The following is a 7,737-nucleotide window of genomic DNA, read 5'->3' as shown; positions in this document are numbered from 1 at the left end:
TGTGTGAGCACTGTCCTAAGGTGCTCCCGGCCAGCAGCTTGTGCCCTGTAGGATGCTTAGGACAAACACAGAGAATTGGTCATTGTAATGACCTGACTCAGGAAACCATATTCTCCAGCAACCACCTGACTCTAATCCCTGCTACTGTCTAAGCCCAAACACAAAGTCACTTAATGTCCCTGCCAGCAGGAAGGCCACTCTCATTCTGCTTCTAGCCTTTGGACACCTTTCACTTCCTCCCCATGAAGTCCTCTGGACCACCAGAATAATTCAGGAGCTGCCTCCTATTCCCTGTCTTGCAGGTGGCTGGTTGCCTCTCCATCAGGGCACAGGCTCAGTGAGAATGAGGCCTGGTTGTGGTCACTTTGGTGGCCCAGATCGCTACCCAGGGTCTGGCTTGGCAGAGCTATGATGATAGACAGGCAGAAAGGCTGCTCTGCTCAAAGCTGTGTGGACTTGGACTAAGCCTGGCACTTCCCTGGACTTCAGTTCACTTGTCTGTGGGCCAGGCACATAATACTAGCTCAGTGTTTGCTGAACAAGTGAACAAATGAATGAAGAGTTTGGTTAGATGGTCTTCAAATCAGCTGGGTACAGTGGTGCATGCCTGTAATCCCAGCAACTCAGGAGACTGAAGCAGGAGGATCACAAGTACAGAGTCAGCCTAGAAACCCAGCAAGATGTTCAGCAACTAGACCCTATCTCAAAATAAAAGATAAAAAGGACTGGGGATGTAGCTCAGTGTTAACGTATCCCTGGGTTCAACCCTTGGTATCCATTAAAAAAAAAAAGAAAGAAAGAAAGAAAAAAGATCTTCAAATCCCTAGCAGCCCAAACCCTTCATGCTTCATCCAAGCTTTGAGCCTTTCTGCCCAGATACATGTCAGCAAGGACTGGCATTGGTCTTGGCATGAGTGAATTGGGCAGAAGCCCTGGGGAAGGTCAGAGCATGAAGGAGCAGAACTGAAACCTGTGCCCTGATGGGGTGTCAGGTGACAGTCATCAGGAGGGGTGGAGCAAAAGGGTGACAGTTAAAGGTACCCATCCTGTGCCCCATGTTCAAGGACACCAGCCAGCCTGAGGACAGCGCACCATCCCTATGCCACACCTTCCAACTCACCCACACCCCAGCAGTTCTCTTGAAACTTCTGCTCAGCTCTGTCTGTCGCTGGGGCTGGTGATTCACACACTCTGTTCTTCTTTCCTCTTCCCAACTAATTATAGCTACTGCGTGTTTTTCCCCCTGGAAAAAAATGTCTTCTTAAAAAAAAATATATCCCCAAGCCAATGGTAATTAATTTAGTGAGCATTGCTATATACAATTTAGATTGACTCTGAGGACAGACAGGTCCCAATGTGGGGGTGTCTACTGACCAGCAGAGGAAGAATCAATCTGGGATATGGGGTGCACATGGGGACATGCAGCAGAAGCTCAGTCCAGCTCCCATACAACCCATCATGGCTCTGGAAACCTGGAGGATAGCAGTCACAGTAGCAGCCATGGGGGACTCTATTGAGAACTACTATTTGCTGGGCACAGAGTCAAATGCCTGTCATGTGCATGAACATTTAATCTTCAGACACCTGCCAAAGCAAGCCTAGATATAGGCCCCACTCTCTAGAAGAAGAAACTGAGGCTCAGAAAGTCATCCAGGGTCACACAGTCATCAGTGACGTAAGCAGAGGGAGGTCCATGGCCATTTTAAGCCATCTATGGGACAAGCAAGTATGTGGCCCTCTGTCCTGGTTTCTCCCTCACCTGCCTTCTGGGCATTCCAGCAGCTCTCTTGGAACAGGACCAGAGCTGAGACCACAAGTGTCGCCTGAGTTCTTCCCACTGAGCAGAGGTTGGAGCAGATGTCTGAGTATGTGACCTGGCCAGATGGGAGGGTCCCAAAACAACAGACAAGGGCAATCTGAAACTAGATTAGAGAGAGCCAGATAGAGCTAGAGGAGACAGGGAGCCATAGGGCATCCCCCTCTCCTCCCAGATAGACAGAGCGGGGGGGGGGGGGGGGGGGGGGCTGAACCAGAGACATCCTTGGCTGAGTCCAAGACCAAGGGATAAAGATAAAGCCCAGAAAAACACTGGGTGTGATGGTGCACACCTTTAATCCCAGTAGATCAGGAGGCTGAGGCAGGAAGATCACAAGTCCAAAGCCAGCCTCAGCAACTTAACAAGGCCCTATGCAACTTAACAAGATCCTGTCTCAAAAAATAAAAAGAGCTGAAGATGTGACTCAGTGTTTAAGCAACCCTGGGTTCAATCCCCGGTACCAAAGCCCAAACCGAAACAAAACAAAGAAAAGCAAAGCAAGACAGAAAGACACAAAAAAGAAACTGAGCAAAGACAGTAGCTGGAATCCCCCAAATGAACGCAGAACAGCTGAGGTGGGAGGGGAGTCCAGGTCCGGAGAGGCAATTCTGCCTGAGGACCAGGGCAGGAGGTCTAGGACAGAGCCCAGAAAAGAGGGAACAGAAAGATGGAAGCCTCAAACTTTCATAGGGCCAGGCCCCACTGATGGAGCTCCAAGGAGTCAGGGCAGGCATTGGGCCTCCAGGTGAGGAACATGGCATCTCTCTGCCATTATCAATCCAGAAAGACTGTGGAATGGCCCCCAAGCAGGTGAGCACTCGGACCTTGGGGCCTTAGGAAAGCCAAGAGAGGATGGGGCAAGGAAGCAGGTAGGAGGTAGCAGCCACCTTGGGCCTATCCTGGGAGAGTCTCCTCCCCGCCCAGTCAGTTTCTGAGTCTAGCTAGCCTACCTCCCGCCTCCCCCTACCGTAGAGCAGAGATGAGGACCAACCCAGGGGTTGAGGAAAATCCAGGCAGGGCTAGGCCACCTCATTTCCTGGATGGCAAAGTGCAGTGGGGAGACCCCCACCCCATTCCCCTCCAGCCATTAGGAAATATCCTCTCTACCTGCTCTCAGGGCCAGAAAGGGGCCTGTTCCCTCCTCAGACAAGCCAGTTTCCTTTAGACTAGTATAGGACTCTACTTGTGTCCCCAGGCCCCTCAGGACAGGGCCTGCCTCCCCAGCCCCCAGCTGGGCTCTGCCTTGGCAGTCCAGGAGGTGTTGACAGCCTTGCTAACCACAGGCAGCCGGTCCCTGGCTGCAGCCATCACCTCCCCCAACTTCTCTGGACACCTGACACAGCCTGCCCTGGGTCAGGGCTGGGCGCCCAGGACCTGTGAGCCAGGCAGCTGTCAGGATTTCCGGCGCAGTGGGCCTCTCAGCCACTTTCTTGTCTGGAATCTCCTGGCCAAGTCTGCACTCTTCTGGGGTCTGTGTCTGGACCCGGGAGCATCTGTTATGAGAAAGGAGGGGGACACAGCAGGGAGCAGGTGGCCTTGAGTGGCCTTGAGCCCAGAAGATTAGGCCCCGGGGAAATGCCAGTGGGCCCCAGGAATGAGGGAAGAAGAGGCTGCCAATTCCAGGGCAGGGGTTTGGCCAGTGCTGGGGACAGGTGCCTGCACAGTCTCTTCATTGGTGGTCCTAGGAGCCCACTAAGCCTAAGATGCTGTGGTGACCAGAGCAGTTTGTTGGAAACATTCTTTTCCTGGGTCCCCCGAACAAACCAGGAAACCCATGGGAATGACTCATAGAGGAAGGCCACACAGGGGAACAAGGGGTTCTGTCCATTCAGCTCAGGTTCTGGGGAGACGACTGACCTCAGTTTCTTTATCTGTAAAATGGGACTACCTATAAATCCTTCCTCAAAAAGGACTGTGAATAAAAAAAGATTTCACACCTGAAAATGAAACACAAATGGTTCTATTTTAGGCAGCCCACCTCCCACTAGAGACCCTGAACCTCCCCCTGGAGCTACCTTTCCCCAGTCTGGGCCTCCTTGGCAGAGGAAATAGGCATCCCTCAGCCTCCCACGACGCCCCCCCCCCCCGCCCGCCGCCCCGTTGCATCCTGGAGAAGACCAAACAGATCTGAGGGGAAGAGATGGCCTGGGAGGAGATGAGGAGCCAGGAAATCCAGTTTCCTCCTAGGAGGAAACACCAGCGAGCCCCCTCCCTCCAGGGCCTCTGAGCAATGGGGGTTGCACTGGCTGGAGCTTTGCTAAGCCAATCTGGATACCACAGGCCACTCCCAGGGCTCAGTTACCCAATGCACCTACACTCTGGCCCCAGCCCCATTCCAAGCCAGCCTGGCCTTTGGCCCCAGCTCCTTCACCAAGAAAAGAGGGAGGAGGGCTGGCCACCCCCATTCCAGACCGTTTTTAGCCCCTTGGGAACTCGGCGTCCTCCCAGGAAGGGTGCGTGGGTCGTGGCGGGTATTAATAGCTCAGCTGGAGGAGGTGACAGGGACTCTCAGAGCCAAACTGGAGGCCTCACATCCTGGGCAGGCAGGGTAGCCCTCTTGTCTTCATCTCCCTCACGGGCCTGTCCTCCAGGGCCTCTCTCACCCTTCAGGCCCCCACCCTCTCACACAGGCTTGGTTGCCCCCTTGGTTGAATTTTCCTGTGGTCCCCTGGGGAGATGGAGTGCTCTTGGGGCAGGGCCCTGGTGGGTTGGTGGCCTGAGGCTGCTCTGTGACCAGGCCCCGTGGGAGATGAGAACAGAGAAGCCTGTGATAAGGCTCCCCTCATGCACCCTTCTCCTCTGCCTGTTGGCCTCTCATTCCTGCTTGCCTACTCCACCCTGGCTCCTCTGCTGGTGCTGTGTGGGCTTGTCCCCAGATATCGGTCCCTGCTGGGCCCGGACTGGAAAAGAGATAGAAAAACCCAGCAGGACAAATGGGAGTCTAGGAAAAGTGCCCAGAGATTGCTGCTTGTACACAGCACAGGTAGGGGGACAGGCCATGGGGACACCTCTTGGGCAGCCTGGGAAAGGATAGGATCCTGGTCTGTGATTGGGGATTTAGAAACTCAGGACAGTGCTTCTGCTGAGACCCACGCCATGGAGGTGGGAAAGGGGCTCAAACTCACACCTGTCTGGAGAACTCGTCCTCTCTCTGAGCTCACCTGCCCCACCCACAATCTCAGGGGCAGAAATTGGCCACATCAGGGGAGCATGGCTGGTATGCAGGTGGGTACTATGATTGCCCACAGTTCAGAGACCAGCAACTGAGGCGGGGGGGGGGGAGGGGGCTGTCTATAGCTCCGGGGACAAGATCCAGTCCCAGTCCCTTTCACAGTCAGATTCAATCCTGGAAAACTCCTATGTTATTTATTGCCAGCAGCCTCCTGTTCTGGGTCCTACTCAATTATTTCTAGGAAATAGGGAGACTTTGGGGTCCCCTGACACTGCTCAGTAATGACCTTGAGATCAGGTTACTCTTTTTTTTTTTTAAGAGAGAGAGAGAGAGAGAGAATTTTTTAATATTTATTTTTCAGTTCTCGGCAGACACAACATCTTTGTATGTGGTGCTGAGGATGGAACCCGGGCCGCACACATGCCAGGCGAGCGCGCTACCGCTTGAGCCACATCCCCAGCCCCGAGATCAGGTTACTCTTGACCTCTGACATCTGACTCACTTCAGCCTAAGTCCTGACACTGAGTTCCTTCTAAGCTTGGATCTCAATCCTTATTACATCTTGATAATGCCCACCACCGTCTGACCCCTTACTTCATGCCCTGTCTGGACTTGACTCCTTAGGCAAGATTGGAGTCTAAACATTTGATCTTGAAGCTCTAGTTTTAAGTCTCAGCCCTAAAATCAGATGGAATCTGGTCCTCTAAGTCCCACCCAGGGCTGAGCCCCAGGCTAGGAACCCTAGTTCCCACTTCCCTTCCTGAGCCTCCATCTTGGTCTTACCCAGCTCACCAGCTCTAAAATTCTTAATCTGGAGGAGGCCCTGTATGCTCCCCACAGCCTCCTCACCCTGAGAACTTGAAACCAGGCAATATAGGGAGCACATTGGACCCAGTGATTTGTGACCTTGATAAATGGGGGCTGGAAACGTGCTAGTTCTGGACTGGATCTTACTGGTTTAGACTACCAGCCAAGCAGAACCCAAAACAGAGGACAGGGATACAGGCAGATGAACCCTTAAACATACAGACATCATGTGGTGGGATGCAGGGGCCTACTGGTGACCTGGGGCTGGGACCATTCTCCCTTGAGGTAGAGAGGCAGGCCACCAACCTGGGGGATAGAGGAAACAAATTGTGATAAATAACACACACACACACACACACACACACACACAAATAAGATTTCTGTCCTAGTTTTCTTTCTAGCTGAAGAGTCCATATTCTAGGTGGCTCAAGGTAGAAACTGGCTCTGAGTTCCAGATCTCCTTCCTACATACCATGAGACCTGAAACTCTAATAGCCTCAGCATCCTCATCATCAAACCTTCGATCATCAAGTCAGCATCATCAAACCTGCTATCCTCCTGCCTCAGCCTCCCAGACTTCTGGGATTACAGGTGTGTGCCACTACACAATTTTATCTTGTTTTTGCAAAGATAAAATTGTGTAGTGGCACACACCTGTAATCCCAGCAGTCTGGGAGGCTGAGGCAGGAGGATCGAAGGTTTGAAGCCAGCCTCAGCAATTTAGCGATACTATAAGCAACCTAGTGATCTGTCTCAATAAAAGGTGCGGGGTGATAAGGGGAAAAAATAGAAGTGCAGTAGATTAGACAATGGGGAATGGAGAGGAGGGAGTGGGGATAAGCAAAGGAAAGGCAGTGGAATGAATCTGACATACTTTTCCGATGTACACATATGAGATCATAGTTGAACCCCACCACCTTATATATCCATAAGAATGGGATGCTTAAATAGAATAAGATAAATTCCATGCTTGTATAATTGTATCAAAATGGATTCTGCTGCCATGTATAACCAAAAAGAACCAATAATAATAATAATAAAAATATATAATTATGGCAGCAGAATCCTGGAGCATGCCTGTCATACAGCAAGAGCTCACAAAAGGGAAGCTGCTACTATTATACCTGAGATCGAAGCAGAGCTGCTCTGGTTGTGTGGTCAGGAACCCCCACCAGCTCTGCCTCAAGCAGTTATTCTGACTTTCTGAGCCAATGGCTCCACCCAAGGGCTCCTGAGGGACACAGTTTGGAAACTTTGACTTAAGATTCTAAGCCAGCAGCAGGACCAAAAGTAGTGTTAGTTGACAATTAAAGGAGCTGGCACAGCAGGAATTTGTCAGCACGGAATTAGGTCACAGAATTCTTAAAACAGAGGAGCCACAGAAGCCCCCCAAAAACTCAACATCCCAGGGTGCAATGCTCTTCTGATTTCCTGGGCCAAGAATGGCATCAATCAACCAAGAAAGAATGTGCTCCTCCCTCACACAGCAGCCTGGGTGCTCTCGGCTCTTTCTCTGGGTGCTCTGTAGCATCCAGGGACAGGAATGCTCTCAGGATCCACCATGATCTTGAATCCTCTCTTTATTGGGGATTTCCTGTTTCCCTTCCTCTACCAGCTTAGGTGTCCCAAAGGTCCAGACTGGATGAATACTTGAGTTGAATCCCTGGGGTGCGGTGTTGGGGAGTGTTCCTGCTGCCCTTGACCTTCTGGGCAGTGCAGGGTGGGCTCCTGTCACACTAGTAACCTCAGATCCTGTGTCCTTTGGCCTCCTTGTCCTCACAAGTGAGTGAAGAATTGGCCCCATGGGAAGAAAGTGAGCATTCACTCAAGTGAGGGGCACCTACTGTGCACCAGGGTTTTATGACCACTGTCTCTGATCCAGGAAACTGAGGGCCAGACAAGAGAAGTAACATACTGAGGGTCACACAACTAGGAGGTGGTA

Source organism: Urocitellus parryii, chromosome 2 (assembly GCF_045843805.1).
Source record: "Urocitellus parryii isolate mUroPar1 chromosome 2, mUroPar1.hap1, whole genome shotgun sequence".
Lineage (NCBI taxonomy): Eukaryota > Metazoa > Chordata > Mammalia > Rodentia > Sciuridae > Urocitellus > Urocitellus parryii.
This window is presented reverse-complemented; position numbering follows the sequence as displayed.